Source organism: Harpegnathos saltator, unplaced genomic scaffold (genome assembly GCF_003227715.2).
Source record: "Harpegnathos saltator strain DR-91 unplaced genomic scaffold, Hsal_v8.6 scaffold60, whole genome shotgun sequence".
Classification (NCBI taxonomy): Eukaryota; Metazoa; Arthropoda; class Insecta; order Hymenoptera; family Formicidae; genus Harpegnathos; species Harpegnathos saltator.
Window position 1 is genome coordinate 129113 of NW_020230427.1, and position 17426 is coordinate 146538.

A 17426-nucleotide genomic window follows, 5' to 3' on the forward strand; every position below is an offset into this window, starting at 1 on the left:
TTACTTAGCTGTGTTTTATTATATAAACATAAAACAAGCTAAGGTGGTGTAATTCGGTACGTTCACCTTACGCCACGAGTCGTTTTACGACCAAACCGTGTTATTGTTTCGCGTATGTCATCTCTCGCCGTACGTATCGATGCGGGAACGACGAGTCCGATTCGTATCGTTGCGGGATCGCTGAAGAATTTAACGACGTTCGTCTGAAGAGCTCGTTCTCGCAGTCTTCGCTTTGCCGTCATACAGAACCGGGGGTTTGTTAGTGATAGACGTAGGCGTTTTGATCTTTCGTTCCTCGGGAGGGAATCCCTTGAATGCACTTTGAATGCCCATTGACGTTTGTTCCCGGACAAACGACGGATTCTTGTGGAGCGTCGCGTCGTGCCCAGGGGCTCTCCTGCGACGAGCACGTCGGACAGCAGGAGAGCCTTGGGCGGCTTCGGGCGTCCTTAAAAGCGCTCTCGCATAACGCAAAGGGCAGTATTCGGGTTGCAGGTCGTCTCGAGAGGCTCTCGGCACGCGAGTATAAAGTCAACCCTTGTTGATGCTGAAGCGCGCGCGGGCTTAGCACTGTTGCTCCTTTCGCAGTTTTGTGCGGACGTCGGCCGATAAAATGCCGCATTCTGCATTCCTTTAAATCGTACGCGCCAATTCCGCCGAAATTCCGAGAGACTTTGCGACGAGACGTGCACACAATGGCGTCTTGAGGAGTAATCGAAAGAAATGCGCGGAGAACGCGTCGATGGAAATCGACGGGTATCGCTGTCTTTCGCGCGCGCGCGCATCGAGCGAGCTCTTAGGTCAATTGGAAAGTTCCGTCCGTTTTTTGCAAAACGTACGGCTTTATTTAAGAAACGAAATGAAAGAGTACATCAATCAAAATATTGTCCATCGTTAGCGATGACTGTTTTCCAACTTTCGGTCAGCAAGCGAATTCCGCGGCGAAAGAATGACTCATCTTTGGAGGCTATCCAGTCAGAGACCCATTTTTCGACGTCTTCATAAGAATTGAAGCATTCGTCAGCAAGTGCGTGTGCCATCGACCGAAACAAGCGGTAGTCGGGAGGGGCACAGTCTGGTGAACAAGCCGCATGGGGTAACACTTCCTAGCGAAGTGTTTCTAACGTTTCCTTGACAGATTTTGTGACGTGAGGCCGAGCGTCGTCATGAAGCAAAATCATTTTATGCTTCTCGTTTCATATTCTAGTCGTTTTTCGTGCAATGCTCGGCTCAAACGGATCATTTGTTCTCTGTAGAGATCCCCTGTGACTGGTTGACCACTTTTCAACAGCACACCTTTCTGATCCCATCAAATACAGAGCATTGTCTTCTTTCCGTGGATATTCCGCTTTGGTGTCGATGTTGAGGGTTGGCCGGGATCGCAAATAGTTTTTCGACGTATGAGGTTGTCAAAATAAATCCATTTTTCATCCCCAGTGATGATACGTCATAAAAACCCCTTTCTTTGTTGCCTAGCAAGCAGAATTCGCAGGTGGTTGTTTCGCCTTTCAATGTTTCTTGGCTTCAGTTCATATGGGACCCATTTTCCTTCTTTGTAAACCTTTCCTAAGGCTTTAAAACGATCGGAAATGACAGATTGAGTACAATTTAATGCTTCTGCAAGTTGCTTTTGCGTTTGACATGGGTCTTCGTCTACCAATGCCTGCAATTCTTTGTTTTCGAATACTCTTGGCCGTTCAGAACGCTCTTTGTCCTCTATATCAAAATTATCATTTTTAAAGCGTCGAAACCATTCTCTGCATGTTTTATCGGAAGGAGCATTATCACCATAAACGTCTACAAGCTTTCGATGAGCTTCTTCAGCTGCAGTTTTCTTCCAATTGAAGCAAAAAATTAACACTTTGCGCAAATGACGCTTATTTGGCTCAAATTTCGACATTTTCGATGCAGTAAAAAACAATGTTATTAATGCAAACATATACCTTTATGTGCTGAATATTATTGACAGATGTCAAAACAAACGATTAACTTCGTTTAGACATTTAGAGGTTAACGACAGTTCTAGCTATAGCTACTTGCCGCTAGATGGACAGAACTTTCCGATTTACCTAATAGAAACAAGCGCACGATATCTTCGTTCGTTTGGCTTGTTGATTTTTTGCCGTCGATGCAGTCGATGATTCGGAAGATCGCTGATATCCGGAGGTTGCGAATGATAATGCAATAAAGATGCAAATGTCGGCGCGCGGCGCTGGTTTTGATGCGTGCATAAAAGATGATTCTGTGATTAGCGCCAGCTGAAGCTCAAGTGGTTCGCCATATCCGACGATCCTGCCTCTTAAAGCTCGCTTAGGATTCACCCTTCCGTCGCTTTCCGCGAGAACTTTGAAACCCTCGTGAAAACACACTTATCCGCGTCCGGATACGCCTTATCATCATTGCGCGGATCAACATTTGCGCCGGATATCTCGGAATTTCCGAAATATTCCCTCGCGAAATTCCGCTCGATTTTCAGCCCATCCCTGCACGCGAATATTTCTTCGATATTTTCTGTCGCAAAGATAAAATATTATTCTCTACTTTCTATCTCGCGCATGGAGAACAAAGATTTTGTTGGGTTAACCACAGCAGCAAATATTTTGTCAGTGTGGAAGAGCAAATGACTCCGTTGTGGTAACAAATGATTTGTTACACATGATTTGTTGCTGCGACCAACACTTTTATAGTGGGAACAACTCGTATTGTTATGTTAATCCGATGAATCAGAAATTTTTGATTCGTTGGCGGTACAGAATATCAGCAAAAGTTAGTAATTATGTATCAGCAAATCAATTGTATCAACTTTTCTTCATCAACGCATAATATATAACGAAAGAAGTAAAATATTTGAGGAAACTACATATCTAACGCCACATTATTATAATTACCAGATAATTCAAATATAGCTCCATTACATCCAATCAAATATTAGTAAAGAAGGGTTAACAAAATAATTCTATGTGTGTGTGTTTTGCAGGGAATTCGGGGAGAGAAATAGAGCAACGCGCTATTACATTAATCTTTATTTTTAGCACAACATGTTATATAAAATTAATAAACTATTTGATAAGGTTAATGAAAGTTAAGGAGGATATGTATGTATAGAGTGTTCGAAAAATCCCGGACCGGTAAAATATCTTGAAAACAAAACATTTCAGATTAAAATATTTCATACAAGAATTGTATGGTTTCAAGGGAGACAATAAAACAAAACTATATCAGTTCATAGTTGGCGCCACTTTCCAGATATTCACTGATCATTATTTTTTTTAAATGGAAATCCTAATTGTTTGTTACATCATCTTTTTCTACCAATCAATTTTAACAACTTTTGTCGGGAATATCTTTTTATTTGCTTAATATTTTTTGAGATATTTAAGGAAAACTTGTTCAATATTTAACTTACCATAGATCACTGACTATTTGTTGGAAGAAAAAATAATACTAGACTTTTTTATTCTATTTAGTCTTAAGAAAATATATGCAATGGTAATTCTAATTTTTGTTAATTTTGGAAATTTCAAAATCATCAAATTAATAAAAGTCAGGGCATTATTGTAACAATATATTCTTGAGACCAAATAGAGGAAAAAGGTTTAATAGCATTTTTTCTTCCGACAAATAGCGAGATATCGTAAGTTAAATATTGGAAAAATTATCAAGTTTTCTTTAAATGTCTCAAAAAACATTAAGTAAATAAAAAAATATTTCAGACAAAAGTTGTCCAAATTAATTGGTAGAAAAATATAATATAATAAAAAATTGCGGTTTCCATTTAAAAAAAGTAACGATCATTATTCAAGAAAAGTAATGAATATCTCGAAAGTGGCATCATCTGTAAACAAAATAATAGGTTGTTTTATGTTCCCCTTGAAACTATATCACTCTTGTATGAAAAATTTTTTTCTGAAATATCTTGTTTTCGACATATTTTATCGGTCCGGATTCTTTCGGACATCCTGTATGACTGTATGTACTGAAAACGTACTTTTATCAATAAACAAGTCTGCAATAGTCTGTTTTGTAGCTATTTAGAAAAGCTTATGTATCATTTTCAGAGATGCTTTTACTTATATATGAGAATATAAACCACATTCAGAAAAGTCGCGTACATGTATGTATTACGCTATTACGACTATTATTTTAACTACAAGTTGTACATCCAACAGACATGTATGATTTGCATCTCCGGCGATATATACTTGTTAAAATTACAAATAACAAAAAATTACTTGTCGCGGTGACTGTTTGATTTGTTTCTCGTCCAATTAACAAACAGCAAACGTTCATTTGTTATGACAATAGAAATCTTTTCTAGTGCGACAATATATTATATTATACTACACGGTGCATCGCACTTTTGTTAGCCTCAATTACCTCGTGGGTTTCTAATATTATTATTAATGAGCAGAGATATGGAAAGCTATTCTCTCTCCTCGAACATCTGTCATTTTCCAATCTGCGTGGACGACGTCGTCGTCGTCGTCGTCGTCGTCGTCGTCGTCGTCGTCGTCGTCGTCGTCATCGTCGCTAGATCAGAATGTTCGCGCGGATAAAGATGAGAGCCAGGTTTCAGCTGTGCTTCTCTCCAATTCATCGCAGGAGCTTGTCTGCCTTTATAACCGGGAGAAAGGAGAATTCGGGAAATGCCGGATTTCCTATCTGTACCAGGTTATTCGACGATCGGAAAGCACGAATTCTCATTCCCGCCCCGGCCGTCCATTGATTTATCACCCGTCTAATACACGCGCGCGTGCGGGCTTGCTTTTATTACAGGATGTTCGGTAAGAGTCGTGAATTACTTCCTTTTTCTCTTTCCTTTTTCTTCCGTCGAGTCGTCCCGCTCGAATTTTCCAAGCGAATTTCACGCGCGAGAACTTTTTTTTTTTCGAGCGGAGCGCTCTCTCGCGGTATGCGAATAATTAATTAACCGCTGCCGCCGTGAGTGGTCACGATCGAGATCTCTTGCTGACGGGGTGTCTGTGTGAGAACGGATGGATATTTCAGCCGGCGCTTTAAGACCTCCGTTATATGAAATCCCGCGCGACGTTATCCATTAGCCGGCGCGACACCGACTCGACATTATGCTCGTAAAATTATGATAAATTCGCGGACTAACCAGATTGGAGTCTTAGAAGGTCGCGCGAAATTAATCTGCTCGGATCCGGATGAAGAAAGAGCGAGGAAAGTAGTAGTGGCTGGGGCGGATTTTGTCGACTGGCACGAACACACAACCCAGGCCGGCGACGCGTAATTGAATCGAACGTGACTGCGAGTTACGCTAAAAGGATTAGATTCAAAAACGGCGTACCTGCGTTCGCGTCCGCGTCGCGTCGCCCGGATCCGAGGGATTTTCCTCGGATCTTTGCGAGTCATCGAAACGCGGCGTGCGCGTCGGGCGCGAGCGCTTCGCAATCAGCTGAATCGTAATCCAAAACACGGGAAATACACGCGAACGGCGATAGTCGATTCAAATTCGCCCGTTAATAACGCACTTTCGTCCGTTCGACTCTCCTTCGCTGGAGATTTGTCAGTTGCTTCTCTCGTTCGTCTCGTTCGGCTCCGGTAAACATACAATAATTCGTACCACTCGGAGAGATAAAAAGAAGCGAGATTCGCTAAGGATAATAAAGAGAAACGAGGATGCAAAGACCTGCGATTTAACCTCCCGCGTAACTCGGAATCTTAAGGGGGGAATCCTGTCTGTAGGTCAAAAAAATAGGTCATTCTCACGAATTTTTTTTTTCCGAAACTAAACGGACGATTGCTTCCAAACTTGATGGAAATAATAATATATATTTAGCTTATAAGAATGAATTTTTATAGTGTTATATCAATAACAATGTAGCAGATACACCAAAAGTAACGTGACATGTTTCACGGCTCCCATAAAATCTCGAGATACGATGGACTGGGATAAAAACGCAAGTAAGATAATTAATCTACGAACTTGCCGCTATCGTCTGAATTAGGGACATAAAAATCAAACTACTTTTCCAATCATTTTAAGGCATTTAAAAATTATATTTGAAAAATCGCCATAAAAATCGACAGTTTTACGTTAAAAATAAATATAAAAAATTAATATTTTTTAATTTCGCTGGTCCACACGATAGAGAGACATGTTTCGAATATGTAGCTACATGCTGAAGTCGATCGGTTCATTAGTTTGTCTCAAATCGTGGGAGCCAAGTTAAAGCAAAGTCATTTCGAAAAAAAACACGTTTAAAATTTCATGTACTGTTCCATCATATTTCTAGTACTCACGTAAGTTTTAGCCTAGTTGGCAATTCCAGATCCATATAACGAATTCTTCTCGACTTCATGAAACTCATTTTTATATTCCTAAGTATCGTCGTTATTGTTTCTACAGCAACTGTATGACGAATCTTTGAAAGACCCAGCGAGCGCTTTGATTTTGACTTGTGCGCCGCTTCGAATAATATATTGTTACCTCCGTAATTTCCTGCAGTTTCCGATACGGATTTTAGAATGGATTCGTAACAATATGTATTTTTAGGAGATGTAATAAAAAAAATCGATTTTTTTAATTTCCCCCTTTAAATTCTAAGGCGGTTTAAAAAGCCGCCGCCGCTGACGCTGCGGGAAAAAAGCTAATGTCAGTGCTGCGTAATTGCTCGTCACGGTTAACAAGTGTATCGGATAAATGTAGTACGCTCTCGCGCGCGCGCGCGTTTACCGTGCTCACGCGAAGCCTCGCCTTCATTCAGTTAGCTGAGCGGGTGACGGGTTAGTCGGCTACTCTCGATCTCATCGCGGTTTGGCGGGGGCGGGTCCGCAGCAATCGCGAGCGTGTTTTTACATCGTAACCCCGGCGGTAGCCCGCGAGAAGCAATTTGCGATAAACCGTATTAGTGTTCGGCGGCTCACAAAGCCGATCGACGTTTACCATCCACCGCAGAATCTTGTTAAACGCTTGAAAGTTATGCAACGCTTTTCTGCGGCCGCCGGTGTCCCCTTTCGTCGATTAATCGAATGCGTGAAGCTACATGGCGGCTTACGTGAGGTTTACGTTGCCGCGGCCGGATGTGCTTACGTAGTGCTTGATCGCGCGCGGAAATAGCGATCCGCCTCGGGTTTACCGATGACTGTCGATCGATTCGATTGCGAACAGCGAGTGAGTCTCTCAACATTTATTTTGCTCGCGATCAGGAGCGGTGTCTCGCTTGAGAAAGGATTTTCTCTTTACCGGATATCTTATTTTTCGTGTTAACACCTTAAGCGCCGAGCATTTTCTGTCGATCTTTCCGTTTACGCGGCGCATATACAGGGTGTCCCGGGTCTGTTGGAGACGAAAAATTGTGTTAATCAGGTGAAACTGAGAAGAAAAGTCGTGTACCATATTGCAAAAATTGCAAAATAGTTATTAAGTTATTAATAATTGAAAATGACCATACGTAGAGGCTCTTTTAATTGATAACTTGAAAATTTGCGTACTTGTTTGCAAAATGATAAAGGCCATTTTTTTTCGAATGACCGGAATCTATAAGTATATAATGGCTATTGTGCCTAGTCACAGGTTCAAGATTCAGGGTTCAAAATTCAATATACTCATATCTATCGCCAGACACAATAGCCGTCATACAATTGTAGATTAGGCCATTCTGAACAAAAAAGTTCTTCACCAGTCCTTTTGCAGAAAAATAAGTTCTTTTGCAAATAAGTTTTCGAATTGTCAAGTTATCAGTTAAAAAAGCTTCTAGATGTGGTTATTTTCAATCACTAACAACTTAATAACTTAATATTGCGATTTTTGCAAAATGGTACATGATTTTTTTTCTCAATTTGATTTGCTTAATCTTCACCATTTTTGATATCCTAAAAGTCCCGGACGTCCTGTATATACAGGGTGTCCCATTTTAGAAAACATACCTCGATAAATGTAAACCCCAATTTTTTATTACACCGTCTTTTCTACCAATTAATTTAAACAACTTTTGTCTGAAACATTTTTTTGTTTGTTTAATATTTTTTGAGATATTTAAAAAAAACTTGGTAACTTTTTCAATACTTAACTCACGATATCGCGCTAACCATTTGTCGGAAGAAAAAGTGGTACTAGACTTTTTTGCTGTATTTAATCTCAAGAATATATTGTTATAATAGCGCCCGGACTCTTGTTAACTTACTGATTTTTGCAGATTTCAAAATCATCGAATTAACAAAAGTCAGGGCGCTATTATAACAATATATTCTTGACATTAAATAGAGCAAAAAGGTCTAGTACCACTTTTTCTTCCGACAAATAGTTAGCAAGATATCGTAAGTTAAATATTGAAAAAGTTATCAAGTTTTCCTGAAATATCTCAAAAAATATTAGGCAAATGAAAAATGTTTCAGACTAAAGTCGTTCAAATTAATTGACAGAAAAATATTATATAATAAAGAAATTGGGTTTTGCATTTAAGAAAAGTAATGATCAGTGAATATCTCGAAAGTGGTGTCATTTGTAAACAAAATAGTATAGTTGTTTTATGTCGCCCTTGAAATCATACAACTTTTGTCCGAAACATTTTTACTGAAGATTTTGTTGAAGAATTATCGAGGTGCGTTTTTTAAAATGGGACTCCCTGTATATACATTGAGAAAGAGACTTCTATTGTCATAACAAATGAACGTTTGCTGTTTGATAATTGTACGGGGGACAAATCAAACAGTTGTTGCTCCAACAACTCATTTTTCGTTATTTGCAATTTTAACAAATATACATTATTGGAGATGCAAATCATATATGTTTGTTGGATGTATAATTTCTAATAAAAAGAATAGCAACGTCATAACAGCGTAATATATACATTTATGTAATCTCTCATATATAAAAAAAAGCACCTCTTAAAGTAATCTTTTTTAAGTAGCTGCGAACCACTTTTACAGTCTTTTTTATTGAGAAAAGTACGTTTGCGGCAAGTACAAGCCTTTGTGTGTATATTCTCCTTAATTTTACGTAATCTTACCTAATAGTTTATTAATTTTATACAATGTGTCGTGCTAAAAACAAAAATTAATATAGTAATTGCGTTGCTCTACTTTTTTCCTCGAATTCCTGCAAAACACACACACAGAATTATTATTTTGTTAAACCTTCTCTACTGATGTTTAATTAGATGTAATGGAGCTATATTTGAATTATCTGATAATTATGGTATGCTCTAGTGTGGCGTTGCATGTGTGGTTTTATCAAATATTTTACGTATTTTGCTATATATTATATGTTGCTGAAGAAGAGTTGATACAGCTGATTTGCTTGATACATAATTTCTAATCTTTGCTGATATTCAGTACTGCCAACGAATAAAAAATTTATGAATTGTTGGATTAACGTAACAGTACAATTGGTTCCCATTTGTTCCCAATACCAATTGTTCTATAAAATTGTTGGTCAGAGCAACGAATCATAAGTAACACAAATCATTTGCTACCACAACGGAGTCATTTACTGTCGCTCATTAACAAACCATTTGTTGCGGTTACTGGTGCTTTGTTAACCTAATAACTTTTTCTTCAGTATATACAATATATATATATATATATATTCATAATATCAAAACTTTTAGTTTTTAATATTAGTATATTATTTATTAAATGTTATATTGTCAGTGTACAGTCGCCGGTGATCGACACCGCGTTTAACATATTAACGATATAACGAAGCTATCGCAAATTTAACGATTGAAGTTTACGAAAGGAGAATCCAATTTATCAAGTCAATTCAATTCGAAGGATGAAGAGATCTCGGCAATCTCGATAAGAAATTTAGATTTCCCTTACAGAACACTCGACACGTCGAAGACGGAAAAGTGCCGTGTTTCTCCTTTCAAAATAGACGAAGGATAACTCGAGTCTCTCGGCGAATCTGTGCCGACGATCGATTCACGTGGTAGAGCTTCGGAGGTACAACGCTAATCGCGCTAATTGGATTAACTTAGTCCGCGACTAAACCTTCTTCGACATTTATACGTGTCGCCGGGTGAAACGTGAACACAGGCAGGTAAGACCAGAGAATGCGACTGACGTTCGTCAGATAGGCGAATTATCGCGTTCTACGGAATGCGCAACGGGGAAAACAATTTCAGGTGGTGGAGATGATTAACGAGGGCTTCCCGCTCGGACGTAATCGGTTTAATCTTCGTTCACACCGATGCTTCCGGATCCGTACGTATCCGCAGGTGTCTCTTTGGGGCTGAACGCGGGGGAGAATCGGCGCGGCATAACAAAGAACGCAAACGCTGCGCCGGCGAGAAGGCGATGCGTGATCAGGGTGCATCGCCAACGTGAGGCACGCGATGTGAGTATCCCGCCGAGTAATTGGCCGATAGATACTCGCGGATTATGCACTTACACAGGATTTCCCAGGGTCTGCGCGAGTATGCACGGATCGATCGACGTACACACTCTCTCTCTCTCTCTCTCTGCTGGTATCGATAAGTTTGTTTACGCCCAGGCACTATCTCACGTCGTTACCCGCTCGTTGCCGGCTCGTTAACGTACTCGTGAACCGCTTTGGCGTTTAGTTGTGTAATTAAAGCGTCGGCAAGCTCGCGGGTCAGACGAGTAACCTGAACATCGGACCTTGATTTCAGACTTTATCATCGTAGACACCTGCCTCGTCTTCGTCTCTCGCGATTACCTTCCGTCTGGTCGTATTTCGAAGGAGGGAAAAGGCGGGACAGAGAGAGAGAGAGAGAGAGAGAGAGAGAGAGAGAGAGAGTTGAAACCGAAAAGTATAGCTATTAAGGGGGGAATTCTGTCTGTAGGGTCAAAAAAATTGATTTTTTATTACATTTTCTGAAAATACATATTGTTAAGAATCCATTCTGGAATCCGTATCGAAACATTTAGAAAATTACGGAAGTTACAATCTATTATTCGAAGCGGCGCACAAGTCAAAATCAAAGCGCTCATTGGGTCTTTCAAAGATTCGTCATACAATTGCTGTAGAAACAATACTACGAAACTTAGGAATATAAAAATGAGTTTCATGAAGTCGAGGAGAATTCATTATATGGACCTGGAATTGCCGATTAGGTTGAAACTTACGTGAGTATTAGAAATATGATTGAATACTACATGAAACTTTAAACGTATTTTTTTCGAAATGACTTTGCTTTAACTGGCTCCCACGATTTGAGACAAACTAATGAACCGATCGACTGCAGCATGTAGCTACATATTCGAAACATGTCTCTCTATCGTGTGAACTAGCGAAATTAAAAAATATTAATTTTTTATATTTATTTTTAACGTAAAGCTGTCGATTTTTATGGCGATTTTTAAAATGTAATTTTTAAATGCTTTAAATTTATTGAAAAAGTAGTTCGTTTTTCATTTCTCCAGTTCAGACGATAGCGGCACACTGAGAGAAAAGTATATGATATTTGGAACTATAATGATATAGTAACTAAATTATAGTTCGAAATATCATATTTATAGTAAATATTACCATAATATCGGTAATAATTACAATATAGATATAATATAACCAACCATATAAAATATTTAGTAAGAATTATAGTAAGTTAAACTAAACTTATTGTATACAAATATAAAATGGTAGGTAATGCAACTCTTTTATATAGTCAATATTACCAGAATATTTGCTAAATGATAACAGATGTAACTATATGAATATTAAATCGCACTATATTTGTGACTGAGAAATTACCATGTATGTGGTAAAAGTAACTAAACAATTATTTAAGACAATCATTGACTATATATCTGTGTTTATTCTATTATATTTTGCAGGTTCCACGAACTATAAAAATATGGTTGATGCCAAAATGAACTATAAAATATAGTGAGATTATAGTTAATTCAACTATATTTTTCTATCAGTGCAAGTTCGTAGATTAATTATCTTACTTGCGTTTTTCTCCCAGTTCACCGTATTTCGAGATTTTATGGGTGCCATGAAACAGCGTATTTTTTGGCCTACGCACAGGATTTCCCCCTTAAACAGCGAACGTTTTCTTTCTTTATGTTTTCCAGCATTACCAACATCATAATCGAAGGATCGCGACGATGGAATGGGGCTCATTAACAGCGTCATTATCCGCCGTTGCTTTGACACGCGAATCGCTCGAGACGATTTGTCGGCTGCCAGACGCGCGTACTTTCCCATCGTCCGCGGCCGGCCGTCGGGTCGAACAGAGATCTCGCTTGAGAATGTGTTTATATTTGCCAGCGGTTACAAAGTGTACTTGGCGTGCGACGAATGGAGTTTGCCCATGGCCGATTAGAGCGTGACAAATCGTGTCACGCTGAAACGCCGCCTCGCGGCCTCTCGCGCCTCTAATTTCAACGTACGTACGTACGTGCCCGGATGCGTACACGTGTTGCTTTCTCACACGTGCTGCGTGTGGGCAAGGTGTGCGCGACAGGGCAATCGTGGACAGCGCTCGGCGCTAATCCCTCTCATTGCTCTTGCGCCACGCGCAGGACATGCACGGCAGTATACCTAAGAGGTCCTGTAAGTCTGTATGCATTAGCACGTGTGTGCACATCGCGCGGTGCATCCAGGCGACTCGCACATCGCGGAATTTCTATACGTGTGTATGTGCGTGTGTGTGCATGAGTGCGCATCTCTCGTACATTTTCAATATTAATACCTTCGCAGCCCCATCTCAGCATGGCGATTACACGTTCTTTGAGGGGTTCGCGCTGTGCAAAGAGCGACGGCATTGCGGAACTTTTGCGATGTGCTTTGAGACGAGCGACTCCTCTCTCTCTCTCTCTCTCTCGATGAAGCGCAACGGGCCGGTAGATTTCGTTACGGTAATTAAAAAAATATATCGTGTCCGGATAGAGTCGCGCAGGATGCGGGCGTAGTCGGGGCATCTGCGCTAATTTCCCTTACGGCTACCGCATTACACCCGTTTCTCGCTTTCATAGATACATCCGTAGGCACGCACGACACACGTAGAATTATGAATCATGCTGGTCGTGTAAGAGGAAACGTGATTACGAGTTATGCTTCTATGCTATCTCGCTTGGCTTCTCCTCGGGTCGCGTGCGTGCGTGCGTGCGTGCGCGCGTATGTACGCGTGCCTGGGTACGTGCTTTCGCAGGTATGTGCAAGTATGCTTTCCAGATCGCATACCCTTCTGTACATACCCACGTGGTTTCTATGCGCATATGTACATTCGCGCCATGCAAATCTGGGTATTCGCGTCATGACGTCAAAGTCGCGACGTGATCTGTGACGTCTGCACGCGCGTGAACGTTTCGTCGTGGTTGGTCGTATTTTATCACGAGGACAAGTCCGAAGGTTGATAAAAGAGGTAACGTATGACTCCGTCGGAAGCCAGTAATTAAAAAAAAAATTTTTAAGTTGCATCGGCCGGGAATCGAACCCGGGCCGCCCGCGTGGCAGGCGAGCATTCTACCACTGAACCACCGATGCTCATGTTAGAATTCGTATAAATTGATTTGGATCCCGAAGCGAACATTGCGGCTATTTTCTCAAATTTGCCGTTATTAGTCGTTTGTTACAAAAAACCAAAATCGCATTTTTGGTCTTCGATAACGTCGATAGATGTAAGTTTTGCATCGAATATGAAAAATGTGGGTAATATATACAGGTTGTCCCACTTTAAATCCCACAGGCAAATATGAAAAGAATGGAAAATTATGGCCTCGAAAAATATGGAAGATGCGGAAAGATATTTTAGACAAAAGTTGCATGGTTTAAGGGGGATATAAAACAACTATATAAGTTTGTTTACAGATAACGCCACTTCATTATCAATTCACTATCAATTAATTTGAACAACTTTTGTCTGAAACATTTTTTTATTTGCTTAATATTTTTTTAGATATTAAAGAAAAACTTGATAACTTTTTCAGTATTCAACGTACGATATCTTGCTAACTTGTTGTCGAAAGAAAAAATGGTACTAGACTTTTTTACTCTATTTAGTCTCAAGAATATATTGTTGCAGTAGCATCTTGATTTTTATTAATTTGATAATTTTGAAATTTCCAAAAGTCGATAAGTTAACAAAAATTAGGGTACTATTGTAACAATATATTTTTGAGACTAAATAGAGTAAAAAGATCTGGTATCATTTTTTCTTTCGACAAATAGTTAGCGAGATATCGTAAGTTGAATACTGAAAAAGTTATCAAGTTTTTCTTTAATATCTCAAAAAATATTAAGTAAATAAAAAAATGTTTCAAACAAAAATTATTCAAATTAATTGGTAGAAAAAGATGGTGTAATAAGAAATTGGGGTTTCCGTTTAAGAAAAGTAATGGTCAGTAAATATCTCGAAAATGGCGCCAACTGTAAACAAATTGGTATAGTTTTGTTTTATGTCTCCCTTGAAACCATACAACTTCAGTCTGAAACATTATTCCGTATCTTCCATATTTTTCGATATATTTGCCTGGGAGATTTAAAATGGGACACCTTGTATAATGGCAATAAATGACATGAGAGAGGTCAATAGGAACGTTGTGCAGTTGCACATTAAAAGCAATGAAACTGTTTTCAATCGACTGCGTTTGAATGCAAAATAGCGACAAACTTGAAGTAGCAACGACGCCGGGGAAAAAAGATTTCTCCCCGACGGGGAATCGAACCCCGGTCTCCCGCGTGACAGGCGGGGATACTAACCACTATACTATCGAGGAATATATGCTGTGTTCTCCTCAAGATAAGAGGGACATGTGTGTTCCGAGTTTATGGAATCATACTCTGTAATCGCGCGACGTAACACGAATAGCAATTCGAATGATAATTCAAAGATTTCATCTCGATCCGTTTCTCATCCGACGGAATTCCGCCTAACAATTCGAGCTCGCGCGATCTCTCGGAGCCTGGCGAAGTCGCCGTCGTAGCTGAACTGGAACGACGTAATTCGTCGGTGCGACGATTCATTCATTTTCATTTCGCGGAATATCTGCCGTGCAGCCGCACGCGATCTCGGCGCGGTGCGTGAGATAACATTCATCGGCCGTGATCAAGCGACGCGTCGTCGCGGATCCGCCTGCAATTTCGCGAGCTCGCGCGGATTCTTACGGGCGTTACACGGCCGGATATCGCGCGGTTATCTTTGTCGTGGAAATGAGTTTGTACAGAGGCATGTTCACGGCGCAGCCTGATAACTTTTAGCCTCTCATCCCTCGGCATCGCGAGAATCGCTCGCTCGCTCTCTCGCCCTCTCTCGCTCGCGCACGCTGATACAAGATCAGAGATAACGAGCGTTTACACGGAAGAGGATTTGAACTTCGAGCCAAAGCGAGTGGCTCTCGTTTCAACCCTTCTAGACTCCTCCCCCTCCCTCGTCCACCTTTATCCTGATCCATTGCGCCACCCAGCAGCAACAACGCGAAAGCACCAACGATGGCGGCGGCAGCAGCGGCAGCGGTAGCGAAACCTTCATTCCACATTGCTCTAACAGAACTTGCGGCTAGTAATTAGAGTAACAATGCAGGGCGCTCCTTGTAACCGCAAACTCCGCCGTCGGCGTGTTATGCAATTATTATAACTCAGGAGAGCGAAGGGCTTTATAACGATTGAAACTGCGCATCCGCCGCGCCGCGCCTCTAGCCGAACATACGCTTCGCTCGTGAAATGGCTCGGCTGCTTCGACGATATTGCGACCAAGTTTTCGAGAGTACGCTCTCGTAGCAGCTCGCTCTTCGCTTGCACCGTTGTCGGGGTGATTTCGCAGCGACGAAAACTCGCGAGGGACGCTTTATTCGTTCCTTTTTCTTTTCGTCCCTTCCCCCTTCCCAGCCGCGCCCCTTTTTTCCTTTTTCCAAAGTAGGTTATTCCGGAAAATGGGAAATCGATGGGATCCTCCACTGTATTGCGGACCACGTTCGACGCGATATTAAGGGGGGGCAGACGTACGTTACTTTATTCGCTCGAGTGTTCATTCACGGTGAAACTGCACTGCTGCAATTAACAGCTGGTAAAATACAGCGGTAATAAAGTGGAGCAGCGCGAGCGAGCGAAAGAGGGAAAGAGCGAGAGAGAGAGAGAGAGAGAGAGAGAGACAGAGAGACACGGATGGAGACAGAGGGTGAGACAGAGAGCGCTTTGGGTTAGGACGCGGTTAAAACACCGATTCAACACTCCGGAGAGAAACTGTCACGTAAATCCCTCGTAGGACTTGGCGCGAAATTCGAGTTCCACATGCGTCCATAAAGCTTAAGATCGTCTAACGCCCTCCTTTCCGTCCGCTCGGAAATCTTCGATGAAATTTCGACGGATTTATAGCGGTGGAGTCTTGAGAGCGCAGCGCGCGGATCTAATCCGTGTTGCCGGTGTATTTCCGTCGGACGTATGTCGATATCTCGAGAGAGAGAGAGAGAGAGAGAGAGAGAGCCCGGTGAAATATCTCCTCCTAGATCGCTCGAGGCGTGTGTAGGTTTATACACGCGGTTCCTCCGCGGGGAGGGCGCTGCCCTCCCGGGCACAACGCGATTCCGATTGCCGATATCGAGAAAGGGCGGTCGCCAACGATGGTGCGGCCAGGTGGGCTGGGGCGGGGGCAGAGACGGGCGAGAGGGCAGGGAATGACGCGGGAAAAAAGTTAAGTCAACTAATGCGCGAGAACGGCGCTGTAAACCGTCAATCCGACAGCCCCGGCAACAAGCGTCTCCACTTCCCCGTCAATCAGGCTAAGCCTCTTTTCGTGGGCTTAAGAACCGTGGTCGTCTCGCGATAGACCCCCGTCGCTCGCCGGAGAATACGTCTCTCGGGGTATCGTCTAAATACTACGCGGCCCGAGATCGAGGACATCTCGATCTCGGGCCGCGCGTTCCGATGGCGACGAGTGGAGCTCGAATTTGTCTCCCGGCCCGGGCTCGGCAGCCTTGGCGAGGGGGATTAATTTCGTTTCACTTGTGCGTCAATTAATGAATTTCCACGGTCATTGTGTAGGTCGGGGTCTCGATCTCGTCGGTTCTCCCTTACGCGGTCCGATGTAATTCCATTTTTATTACGTCGCCGATTGAACACCGTCGTAACGATCAATTATGCAACGCGACAGAGAGGGGCAGAGGGGGATTTCAAAGTACTTTCGCAGCACTCGGGTTAGCTCGTCGAGAGTCGCCGTCGTTGTAAGATTCCAGATAGCGACGCGTATTGCAGTCGGACGGATAGTTCGTGTAGAACAGCGCGGTGCGGCGACGGGAAGGGGAGAGAGAAAGGGGATGATAAAAGCGTGACGCCGGTAAAAATGTCAGTCGTTTCCGGACGTCGACAAACAGCCGTGAAAATCAGTCGTTTCCCGTAATGAGACGCGAGAGCATTTAAAAATGATTGGCGGGCGAACGGCAATCACGGCGACAGAGAGGAAAACGACGGGACGCGGAGACGCTCTGCTTTTAATGGGGAAACTCTTTAAAATTGAATAGCGTTTCGCTCGTTGAACTCACGTCGGCGTCCTTTG

The 17426-nt window shown here is 41.9% G+C and overlaps 1 protein-coding gene and 2 non-coding genes across 3 annotated transcripts in view; 1 reads left to right on the forward strand and 2 right to left on the reverse strand.

The window, feature by feature from the left end:
• Positions 1-17426, forward strand: part of alpha-Man-Ia (alpha-Mannosidase class I a) — a 923832-nt gene that overhangs the window by 68848 nt on the left and 837558 nt on the right. The window lies entirely within an intron of this gene.
• On the reverse strand, positions 13353-13423 carry TRNAG-GCC (transfer RNA glycine (anticodon GCC)). Its single transcript has one exon. It is a non-coding gene; the product is annotated as a tRNA-Gly (tRNA).
• Positions 14584-14655, reverse strand: TRNAD-GUC (transfer RNA aspartic acid (anticodon GUC)). Its single transcript has one exon. It is a non-coding gene; the product is annotated as a tRNA-Asp (tRNA).